This window comes from Eutrema salsugineum, unplaced genomic scaffold (assembly GCF_000478725.1).
Source record: "Eutrema salsugineum unplaced genomic scaffold, Eutsalg1_0 scaffold_3, whole genome shotgun sequence".
NCBI lineage: Eukaryota > Viridiplantae > Streptophyta > Magnoliopsida > Brassicales > Brassicaceae > Eutrema > Eutrema salsugineum.
In genome coordinates, this window is record NW_006256756.1 from 13,691,798 (window position 1) to 13,704,576 (window position 12,779).

The 12,779-nt window shown below is 41.7% G+C and overlaps 1 non-coding gene across 1 annotated transcript; it reads left to right on the forward strand.

The window, feature by feature from the left end:
• Positions 1–7,047: 7,047 nt before the first annotated feature.
• LOC112085807 lies at positions 7,048–7,156 on the forward strand. Its single transcript, XR_002899099.1, has one exon. It is a non-coding gene; the product is annotated as a small nucleolar RNA R71 (small nucleolar RNA).
• Positions 7,157–12,779: the final 5,623 nt, after the last annotated feature.

The window sequence follows — 12,779 nt, forward strand, 5'->3', positions numbered from 1 at the left end:
ACTTAAAGAAAGCAAATAAATCTATCCTAGAAAGCAAGTACAAAAATCGAATGGAAAGCAAGTAAGGCAAGTAAAATATCGAAATAAGGCAATTGAAATGCAGATCTAAATAAGCAAGTGAAAATTGATTGGTTTGTAACTATGGCTAAAAACGCTGAGCTTTTGGGAACTCTAAGGGATCATAATCGGTTTTGACACTAGGGTAGATAGATTAGGATTGACGGATATCGATATATAGGGTTCTAGAGCTAGAGTACGGCGGTATGACTACGTCACTGTCGTGATCATAACCAACTGTTTCTCGCAACCCTGACCAGTAGGTTTCCACTCTGGCCCTGGAAGGGAGAGAACGCAAGAGCTGCACAAGACTCGTCAATACTCACGATCTCGCCGCAGGTAGGTTTCCACTCCTACGGAAAAATCGCCTGTTTCATTCTAGGGCTGACACTTAATGAAAACTTTCGCAACACTAACTATCTAGATCAGATACTAGGTGATCAATCAAGCATACATGTAATAAGAACAAGAATAAACAGAGAACAAAGTTGAAATCCCAGATCTATAAACCTAGATGTCTTAATCGATTATGAGAGCCCCTTTCGGGAACCCTAAGCCCAACTCGGGATCTACTCAGACATGGTTGAGGTCGACATCATCATTGGTTTTAATAAAAGTAATCAAAAACAGTAAAGAAAAGAGATGAAGAAAGCTTCTCTATTGAAGAACTCGGACTTGAACAATCTTCTACAAAAATCACATAAAAACGGCTAAAGGAAAAAGGGTTTCTGTAAAGTATCAAGGGGTGTTGCTAAAAACGACCTAAATGACAAGTATTTATAGTCTTCAATACTCCATGGTCTCTAGGGTTCTGGAATTGAGGCTGAGAATGACTTTGGGCTTCAGAAATATGGGCTTTAGTTCGGAGTTTGACGGCTGCGGTCGGGAGTGACGTGACCGCGGGGAATAGGTGGTTGGCCGCGGTCGGGAGGCTTGTGACCGCGGGAAATGGGCTGTTGGCCGCGGTCGCGTGACTTGCTAGCCGTCTTCGAGTGGCTCCGGGGCTAATGGAATATCTTGAGATCCAACCGTTGGAATGTCTCCAAACCAAGTGCATTTGAAATCTGGTTGATTCTTCTATAAGTTGTCCAATTTTGAGGGTGATCGGACAGTGAGAAGGTCTTCGTCTCTCCATGAGAGTTCTGACAGTCTGCATTTATCCAAAAGAGTCTTTTTGTTCCAATTTGTGCCTCTTTATCCCAAATTACCTGAAAAGTCTTTTAAATTCAAAAACTTAGAAATCCTTTGAAAACCTTTGGAAATGGAGTAAAAACACCTGTAAAAGATATTAAAGTGATCCATAAAAATGGTCAAAATCCGATATTATCAATTCCCCCAGACTTAATCTTTTGTTTTTCCTTAAACAAAACAAAGGCTAAATCTCGGCGAGAGGTTTGAAAACGCAGGAACTAAACAAAATCTCAGAGACCAAACTTCTAGACCAATATCAATCAGTATGCATCAATCAGTATGCATCAATCAGGAATAGCCTAGAAAATTCTCACTAGCAATACAGGCATAACTAGTCCGTTGATCCGATATGCGGAAATCTATGCACTAAAATCTAACCTCCAGTCAACTAGCTCTTAACATTCATTAAAAATCTCGGTGGTTCTCATCAAAGAAAGTCTAGGCAAGGCAATCTTGGCTAGGTGTCAAAAAGGTTATTCTAGGGGTAAGGCTTAAAGTGTTTACGGGTTACCTGAAGATCTGGAGAATGCAAGATATTATGCAAAACCGCAAGAGAGAGTGAAGCTGTTGGTATCCACAGTTTTCAGTCACTTTCTTCTTGCCATAGATTCCTGGTCTTCTTCCTCAGGTTCTCTCCTAACTCCCCCAGACTTAGATTTTTGTAAATCTTTCAAAAACATAGCTCTATAAACGCTTAGTAGTTGCTTCTTGCTCCACAAATTTCGACAATCTATGACTCATTAGGCTTTTTGTTTCCCTCTCTCTTTTCATTCGTTTTTTTTTTCTTTTTTTTTTTGTTAGAAGAGAGGGAACACCTTTAGATATAGAGTCTTAGAGAGCACGAAATTACCAGTTAATATCTGTCTTGTAAAGCTTTATGAGGTTTCTGATACTCTTCCTTCCCAATTCCATTCAGTCTCCTTTGTGAGTGACTGAAAACTGCGTCGCTCCTCTTCTCTCCGACGTTTTTGCACATATCTGCTGATATAAACTAATGACAGAATGCATGAGGATTGAAAACAAGATTTTGGTTTAGGGTATGGTACCAGATAAAGATAAACTGGTCATCTAGGACGACGAAGAGTGGTAAAAGTGAGGGTAAAAGACGTCCTAGATGTGTATGTCGATGCCTGCCTAAAATCAATGATGAGAAAATTAGATATCAATATTAAGGTCAAATAAAATGAGCTAGTATATTCTGTCAGAAAGAATCTCCATGAATAGAAGTCCTCTGGTGGGAGTTAGTAGTGCAAGTACTCTAGCTACCGCCTAGTCTAGTGCTAACCACAAATGAGCTATCATGCATAGTGTAGAAGCGTGCAGGTCTAAATCATTATAGTTTTGTGTCAAACATTCCTTAAAAATACTTAATGTCGAATAGGTTACATATTAAAATTTAAAAAGTGCTTGAAATTTGAAAGCAAAAGAAAGAAAATGATTAGTACGGATAGACATCCTCCCCCAAACTTAAATCACACTGTCCCCAGTGTGAAAAAGTTGGTGAGAAGATGGTGAATAAAATCGAAATAAAATAAGATAATAGAAAAGAAAATGATGATAGAACCGTGATGGTAGTGAAGTGCTGATCAATCACTCATCCTCCGATGTGTCTTCGGCGAACTGGTGTTGCTCCAGTAGGAAGGTGACAACGCGCTCCAAGCGTCGTCCCTGTCTCTCAACTCTGCGCTCCAGATCAGAATGTGTGTACGATGATGTCGATGATGAGCTGTGGCCGGTCGAAACAGATTTCTGAAAGTGAGCACGGGCCGCAGCTGCATCGCGTTTTGACTTGGCCACTATGTATTGGCCAATGGTGAATGGTAGACGAGGTACAGATGGCAGAAAATCATCAGGTTCCAGAGTCCATCGCGGACGTCCTCCGTTACACAATCTCGGGACTGATGGTGAAGGCAAGCTGACTCGGTGCTCCTCAGTGCCAGTGCAATACTTGTAACCAAACCTGTCTGGATCGAAAGCGGCACAAGAGATAGTGTGATCGCGAGAGAGATAAAGTAGGTCATACCAGACATCGGGAAGTGGATCATCAGATGAAAACTCGAATCCTACAGCCTGTAGTATCGCTGTAATAGCACTCCCGTAAGCTGGAGTAGCATCCTCGCAACCATGTAAATCATGCTTCACCTTTACCATGTTCTGTGCTATGATCCAGGCAAAGCAGGCAAGTCGTGGGTCGTCCATAAATGGCATCTGAAGTGTAATGAGCTCGGTTTTCAAAACACATCCCATGTTGGCTCTAGAGAAAATCGTGTGTGCTAAGAATTTGTGCACAACTCTCACTGCTGGATGAGTAAGAAGGGCTGACTTCAGTCTCCCGCTATCATAGACTCCATGACCCATCTCTCTCCACAAGTTAAAATCAGGTTCATCTTCAGGGTAAATGCCATCGGTGTATGGAAGCTTAAGAGCCTCACAAAGTTCGGAAATGGTGAGCGAGTAAGGCTGTCCGCAGATAGAGAATGACAAGATGTCATCTGATGCTATGGGGTTCCTCCTCTTCGTGTGGTGGAGTGTAATTCGATGTACCAGATTACATCTTCTCTGATTCCAAGCATCTCAAGTGTATGATAATCAATGCAAGGCGTTGGTTTGATGTTCAGCTTCTTGAAACGTCTTGCATAGTCCACTCTTGGGTTTATCTCCTTCCCAATGTATCGAATCTGTGGTAGCTCAAGAGCTGCTCGTGTTTCTCTTGAGTGCTGGAGCAATCTCATCACATAGTTTCTTCTTCTCGGTCTGGCTTGGTTCAGCATGTAATCTCCTAGAGTAGCATCATCGGGAATGTCCTCAGAGCTGTCACCAGTGCGACGACTTCTTCGGGATCTGGTTTGTTCCATTTTTTTTTTCTGCAAAACGAAATGATTCTTGGAAAAATTGTGAATATGGATGCTGATTTTAACACATTAAGATCAGTTATACTAATACTAGTATAAAGAGATTAATTAAAACCATGAGCAAGCAGAATTGACATTAAATCAAAAAAATCGAGTAATTCATGACTAGATTCGGATTTTTGATGTTCTCAACATAGAAATCTTCTGAAAATCGGTTTTAATGGGCAATTTCCATGTCAAACCTATAGGTTACCTAATATTAATCACCTATCACACAAGACTTAATCAGATTCATCAATTTTGCTGTTCCAAATTCGATTTTTATAAAGCATATGGAATCCAAATTTCAAAAATATCAATTTCTCTTAAACTAGGTGTTAAAATCGATTTTTAGAGAACCTAAAAGGATAATCTACTGCTCTTAAGCTATTTCCACCATCGATAAACCAAGATTTGGGCTTTTTAAGAAAACCCTAAGTTCTAAAATCAATTAAAAATGGCGAGTTTGAGCTTCATACCTTGCTGGAAAGAGAGATTTGATGAAAGAATTGAAATCAGCTTTGAAAAAGAGTGAGGTTTGGGCCAAGAATCTCTTTAAAAGCTTAAGAATTGAAAAAAGTGTTCTATCTCCTAAATCTCCAAGTCTTTTTGGAAGAGAAGAGAAGAAGGAGTTTTGATCCAAAAAGTGCATTTCTTTTCTTTAAAAAGCGTTTTTGTAGCAAAAACAGAAAATTTCTGGAAATTTAAAGTTTACGGGAATTTACCTTTCTTGTCTTGCACGCAAAGGAGGTTTAAAACTTACGGAAAATCTTAACGTGCTTTACCTGGAATGCTCCGAAAATCACCGGGAATTTTGGGAACTTTCGAAAAGCGGTGCAAATCTGCATCGTCACCTCAACGACCAACGGCCGCGGTCAGGAGACTCGCGACCGCGGCGATTGAAGGCTCGGCCGCGGTCGATGTACCTTTGGCCGCGGGTCGGTTGGTCGCGACCGCGGCTCTTTCTCCTGCGGCCTTTGTCCAACTTTCTGGTCTTTTCCGGGCTGAGCAGCTAAAAACCTACCCTTTTCTTCTTGGTTTTTTTAATTTTCTGATTTTTTTTTTTTGGGTGTTTTTTTGTCTTATAAAATACCTGAAACTTAAAAGAAAAAGAAAGCATAAATTGTAAAAAGGAAAAGGAAACTAAAAGAAGAAGTATTTAAATGGGTTGCCTCCCGCTTTTGTTTTAAGTCGTTTAGCTTGACGTAGGTATGAATAATCAGGCTGATTTGAATGGCACTCCACTTGATGTGCCTTTATCACTTCCGGTCGCTGGATGTTTTACTTCTTCTCCTTGAGGAGCCGTCTTCTTTCCTTTACTCTTTGTTCGGACTTTAACATTATTTAAAACCCTTTTTGTGTTTTCGATTAGCTCCTGGATTTGGTCCTCACTAGTTTCTGTTGCATCTGGTGGAATGATGATCTTGATCTTCGCAAAAGCTTTCGGCTTCTCTTTTTCTTTCTCTTTGGGCCTGTTTCCCTTGCTTGGAAAATCGTCTAAGATAGTCGGGAAGTACCTTCTGCGATCTACATTGAGGAAAACAGCATGCCGGTTTGCGTGATCGATTACTGCTCCTACGGTAGCTAGGAATGGTCTCCCGAAAATGAGTGGCCTCTCCTTGTCTTTATCCATCTCCAGGACTTGGAAATCTGCTGGAACAATCTTGTCTCCCACTAGAACCTGTAGATCATGAATCGCCCCTTCAGTATCTTTTTGAGATGAATCTCCAAAAATAACCTTAACCGTCGATGTCCTTAAGGTTTTTATGCCCAATTTTTTGGCAAATGTCTTTGACATGATGTTGACATTGGCTCCGGAATCGCACAGGCAGTCTGTAAACTTGATTCCTAAAATGAAACATTGTAAAACAAAACGTCCCGGATCGTCGGCTTTTGTAAGCCTTTGAAACGGTGATCGTTCAGGTACCTTAAATGGTGGCTGCTTGGCATCGACGTCCTTGTACAGTGGTACAAAGATTGGGGTTTCTTCTTTCTTTCCATCGGTTCTGGCCTCTTCTTCGGGCATTGTGGTTATGGCGTTGCAAAACCTCTTAGGGTTATCTTCAACTCTTCCTGGAAGAACTCCACTTTGCCTCTTCATAGAGCCAGCTGTTTGGGCGACTTGCACGTCTAGCTTTTTGACGTGCGAAGATAAAGCTTCAAACTTCCCGTTCAGATCATTGTACATGCAGTCAACTTTCACGTTCACGTCTTTAGATGCTTTTTCGTTCGTCATAACGAGCTGTTGGATGGACTATTCAAGTCTACCGATTTGTGAAGCTAGCTGGTTCGTCGTGACTCCCTGCTGTTGTACAAATTGATTGTTAAAATCCTTGGTAGTTATATGGTTGTCGCGGTTGATATGGTCCTTTTCCTCCGAAGTTACCACCTTGGAACTTGTTTTGGAAGGATTTTTGCTGAGGTGGGTAGTACTGATCTTGAGGATTCTCCACATTTGGATTGCAGTAAGAGAGATTGTTGTAATTTGCATTCCGGAAGTTGTTGTTGAAGCCATTGTTGAAGGGATTTTGATATGGTACTAGCGCTCCTACATAGTTCACATCTTCTTCTTGAAAGGCTTGATTAATGTGATCAATATCACTAGGTCCTTCATCTTCTGCACCATTGTTGGTCTCACAAGCATGGATTGGGAGATTGTTGCTCTTCAGAAGCTGGCTCATCATGTTCTTCAACTCGGTTATCTCCTTGTTGTCTGTTCGGATTTGCTTCGTCGATCAATCGTATTCAGGACAAACATTGCGATTGGCTTGAGCCAAATTTTTCGATGAGGGCTCTTCCTTGGGCTATCGTCTTTTTTCCAAAATCTCCATTGCTAGCTGTATCAAGTGAAAGTTTGTATTTTGGTTGCAAACTTCGGTAAAATGTGCTCAGAAGGCTTGATCCAGGAAATCCATGGTGAGGGCAATCACGTTCATACTCCTTAAAACGTTCCCAGGCTTCGTAGAAAGATTCAGTCGGGCCTTGTTGAAAACTTGAGATCTTTGTTCTCAACAAATTCGACCTTAACTTAGTATAGAAGTGATTCAGGAAAGCAGTTTTACATTCTTCCCAATTAGTAATTGATCCTGCAGGCAAAGATTTCAACCAACGGTGAGCTTTGTCTGCTAATGAAAAAGGGAACAACTTACACTTTAAATAGTCTGCTGGAACATGGTTTGTTCTCATCATGTTGCAGATTTCTTCAAAGAGCTCGATATGGTCCATTGGGTGTTCGGAAGGAACTCCATGGAATTGGTTTTGTTTCACCAATGAGATGATTTGAGGTTTGACATTAAACTCATTCCGGTTCGGAAATGGAACTTGAATTGCAGATCGGTTTTGAAAGTTTTGAGTATGTGCATCGAAATCAGCTATGCGATGGTTCCTGGCTTATCCTCGGTGTTGATTTGCTGGCTGTACAGGGCGGTTAACGCGCCCATTCGGCTGCATTCCTTGGTGGTCACCATCGGCTGCATTGATGGGTGCATCAAGGTCTTCGCGCTCTTCTCTCTTGCGGACTGGTGGTTTCTTGGAGGAACCTCATCCTCCTCTCCATCTGGTCGAGCATGATCACCTCCTCTGTGATCATTCTCTTCACTTTCTCCATGTTCGGACCCGTCTTGGTCCATATTTAAAGCTCGGTTAATAGGATCTCCAGGCTGGTCATCGTTGGTTATTCCTTTCGTTCGTCTAAGTCTTCGAAGTTCTCTTTCGTGTCTGTCTATCTCGTCTAGAATTGGAATGTTTGTTAGGCAGACGAGCAAAATCAGGGTGTGGAAGAAAGTAGCGAAGGAGGTAGTGTTGGAAAAAGAAAGGCACAAGAAGTTGGAGAGATCTCAGCCAAGTGTGTGAAGAGAGATCAATCAAGGGTGGATCCGGAAGATCCGCCGACCAAACAATAGGACTACTGAGCTGGAATTGTCGAGGGATCGGGAACCCCGAGACAATTCAATACCTCAGGGAAATGCGGAAGAAGTATTTTCCTGATATTATTTTCCTAATGGAGACGAAGAATTCTTATGGTCGGTTACTAGAGGTTCACGGTGAGTTGGGTTACAAATGGCTTCATACAGTGGAGCCAATTGGTAGGAGTGGTGGTCTTGCTATCTTTTGGAAGGAGTTTTTGAAAGTTGATTTCCTTCACGAAGATAAAAACTTGTTGGATATACGAGTTACTAATGGAGCAAGGGTGTGGTATTTGTCATGTGTATATGGAGATCCGGTGAGGAAACTCAGACCTCTTGTGTGGGAAAGAATCACACGGATAGGCATTGTCAGAAAGGATGCATGGTGTATGATAGGTGACTTTAATGAAATTTTGTCAAATGAAGAGAAGGAAGGAGGAACACAAAGACATCTCTCAACTTTTGAGGATTTTAGAACGATGCTGGATAACTGTGATATGAAGGAGTTGGGAAGTTCCGGAAATAGATTCACATGGAGAGGGGTTCGCGAGAAAGAAGTGATTAAATGTTGCTTGGATCGATGCTTTGGGAACTCAGAGTGGTATAGTATGTTCCCAAACTCTCACCAATGGTTTTTGGAGCGCTTTAGCTCAGATCACCGTCCTGTATTGGTGAAATATATGGGAGAGCAGGAGCCTTTCCGGGGTCAGTTTAGGTTCGACAAGCGGTGGGCAGAGGATCCTGCTTTTGGAGAATTGGTTGTACAGGCGTGGAATGGAAATGAATCAAGAGAAACAATCACTAGTCTGGCCAGAATTACTAATGTAAGAAGAACCATCATCCGTTGGAAGAGGCGAAATGGAACTAATTCTGAGACAAAAATCAAAGAACTCAGAGAAGAGTTGGAAATGGAAGAAGAAGTCAGGTTTCCGTGCTTTATAAAAATCAAAGACCTCAAAGATGCAATCTCACTTGCATACAGAGCAGAGGAAATTCATTGGAGACAGAAAAGCAGAGAAAAATGGCTCCTTGCTGGTGACCAAAATACGAATTTCTATCACGCTACGGTTAAGTCTGCAAGAGTTAAAAACTCTCTGCAATTCCTTCTGGATGAGAATGGCACTGAGCAGTATTCTGATAGGGATAAAAGTGAGGTGGCGGTTAGATTCTTCAAGGAGCTTTTCAAGACCTCTAGCCCAGGAGATTTTAGCGAGGTTTTTGAAGGTTTCTTGCCGTGTGTTACAGAATCAATGAATGTTGATTTAACTCGACCAATAACTGTGGAAGAAGTGAGAGAGGCTGTTTTCTCCATTAACAGTGAGAAAGCACCTGGTCACGATGGCTTAACCAGTTTTTTCTTCAAGAAATACGGGAATACAGTGAAAGATCAGGTGGTCAAAGATGTCAGACTTTTTTTTGAGACCGGGAAGCTCCAGGAGGAATGGAACCATAATCATATCACCCTTATCTAGAAGGTGTCTACTCCAACACAGATGACTGACCTAAGACCTAACAGGCTTTGCTCTGTTCTGTATAAGGCTGTCTTGAAGATTATGGTGAACCGGCTGAAGTTACACCTCCCAGCGATCATATCTCCAACTCAATCGGCATTTGTTTCTGAGAGATTGATATCTGATAATATCCTTATTGCACATGAAGTTGTTCACAGTCTGCGTACCAACAAGGAGATCTCAGAGAATTTCATGACTGTGAAAACAGACATGTCCATGGCTTACGACCGAGTGGAATGGTCTTTCCTGCAAAACATTCTCAAAGCCCTGGGGTTCACTGCGCTATGGATTGCTTGGGTCATGAGCTGTGTCCGCACGGTTACATACTCGGTGCTAGTGAACGGGCAACCCTTTGGTTTTATCAAGCCGGAAAGAGGTTTAAGCCAAGGCGATCCTCTGTCGCCTGTATTATTTGTGTTATGTATGGAAGTTTTGATACACTTGATAAACCGGGCAGAAAGGAATCGGAGGCTCACTGGCTAATAACACCGGATTTTGACCATTTTTATAGATCACTTTAATGTCTTTTACAGGTGTTTTTACTCCATTTCCAAAGGTTTTCAAAGGATTTCTATGTTTTCGAATTTTAAAAGACTTTTCAGGTAATTTGGGATAAAGAGGCACAAATTGGAACAAAAAGACTCTTTTGGATAAATGCAGACCGTCAGAACTCTCATGGAGAGACGAAGACCTTCTCACCGTCTGATCACCCTCAAAATTAGACAACTTATAGAAGAATCAACCAGCTTCCAAATGCACTTCATTTGGAGACATTCCAACGGTTGGTTCTCAAGATATTCCATTAGCCCCGGAGCCACTCGAAGACGGCCAGCAAGTCACGCGACCGCGGTCACAAGCCTCCCGACCGCGGCCAACCACCTATTCCCCGCGGTCACGTCACTCCCAACCGCGGCCATCAAACTCCAAACTAAAGCCCATATTTCTGAAGCCCAAAGTCCTTCTCAGCCTCAATTTTGGAACCCTAGAGACCATGGAGTATTGAAGACTATAAATACTTGTCATTTAGGTTGTTTTTGGACATCCTTTAGCTGTTTTTATGCTATTTTTGTAGAAGATTGTTCAAGTCCAAGTTCTTCAATAGAGAAGCTTTCTTTCATCTCTTTTCTTTACTGTTTTTGATTACTTTTATTAAAACCAATGATGATCTTGACCTCAGCTATGTCTGAATAGATCCCGAGTTGGGCTTAGGGTTCCCGAAAGGGGCTCTCATAATCGATTAAGACATCTAGGTTTATAGATCTGGGATTTTAACTTTGTTCTCTATTTATTCTCGTTCTTATTGCATGTATGCTTGATTGATCACCTAGTATCTGATCTAGATAGTTAGTGTTGCGAAAGTTTTCATTAAGTATCAGCCCTAGAATGAAACAGGCGATTTTTCCATAGGAGTGGAAACCTACCTGCGGCGAGATTGTGAGTATTGACGAGTCTTGTGCAGCTCTTGCATTCTCTCCCTTCCAGGGCCAGAGTGGAAACCCTCTAGAACCCTATATATCGATATCCGTCAATCCCAATCTATCTACCCTAGTGTTAAAACCGATTATGATCCCTGTAGAGCTCCCGAAAGCTCAGCGTTTTTAGCCATAGTTTACAAACCAATCGATTTTTACTTGCTTATTTAGATCTGCATTTCAATTGCTTTAGTTCGATATTTTACTTGCTTTATTTGTTTTCCATTCGATTTTTCTACTTGTTCCTTAGGATATATTTATTTGCTTTCTTTTGTTTTAGTTTAATCCGTGAAAAACAACCAACCTCTAAAACCAATCTAGTCTAGACATAAGGTTAGAAAGCGTAGAAGAATACCAGGCACACAAATCTCTGTGGATTCGATCCCTAAATACTACAACTGATTAGCTGTGCACTTGCGGCTTTCATTTGTTTTTGTTAAGGGTAAAACTTGTTCCCTCGCAGTTGACACGCATCAAGTTTTTGGCGCCGTTGCCGGGGATTTGTTTCGCTGCTTTTTGCTATTTTTCTTGTTTTAACTTCTGTTCTAGACACCTGATCACTAGTTCTTTCTTAAAGTTTTGCTGAATTATCTTTCCCTTCTTTTGTTTTTCTCTGAATTGCATGAATACCAGGCGCAGACCTGTAGAAAACATTCCAATTCTAGACGAGATAGACAGACACAAAAGAGAACTTCGAAGACTTAGACGAACGCAAGGAATGGCCAACGACAACCAGCCTGGAGATCCTATTAACCGAGCTTTAAATATGGACCAAGACGGGTCCGAACATGGAGAAAATGAAGAGAATGATCACAGAGGAGGTGATCATGCTCGACAAGATGGAGAGGAGGATGAGGTTCCTCCAAGAAACCACCAGAACCGCGAGAGAGAAGAACGTGAAGACCTTGATGCACCCATCACTGCAGCCGATGGTGACCACCAAGGAATGCAGCTGAATGGGCGCGCTAACCGCCCTGTACAGCCAGCAAATCAACACCGAAGACAAGCCAAGAACCATCGCATAGCTGATTTTGATGCACCTACTCAAAATTTTCAGAACCGATCTGCAATTCAAGTTCCATTTCCGAACTGGAATGAGTTTGAAGTCAAGCCTCAAATCATCTCATTGGTGAAACAAAACCAATTCCATGGAGTTCCTTCTGAACACCCAATGGACCATATCAAGCTCTTTGAAGAAATCTGCAGCATGATGAGAACAAACCAAGTTCCAGCAGACTATTTAAAGTGTAAGTTGTTCCCTTTTTCATTAGCAGACAAAGCTCACCGTTGGTTGAAATCTTTGCCTGCAGGATCGATTACTAATTGGGAGGAGTGTAAAACTGCTTTCCTGAATCACTTCTATACTAAGTCAAGGTCAAACTTGTTGAGAAAAAAGATCTCAAGCTTTCAGCAAGGAACGTTTTAAGGAGTATGAACGTGATTGCCCCCATCATGGATTTCCTGGATCAAGCCTGCTGAGCACATTTTACCGAGGTTTGCAACCAAAATACAAACTTTCGCTTGATACAGCTAGCAATGGAGATTTTGGACAAAAGACGATAGCACAAGGAAGAGTCCTCATCGAGAATTTGGCTCAAGCCAATAGCAATGATTGTCCTGAATACGATTGCTCGACGAAGCAAACCGGAACAGACAACATGAGATAACCGAGTTGAAGAACATGATGAGCCAGCTTTTGAAGAGCAACAATCGCCCAATCCATGATTGTGAGACCAACAATGGCGCAGAAGA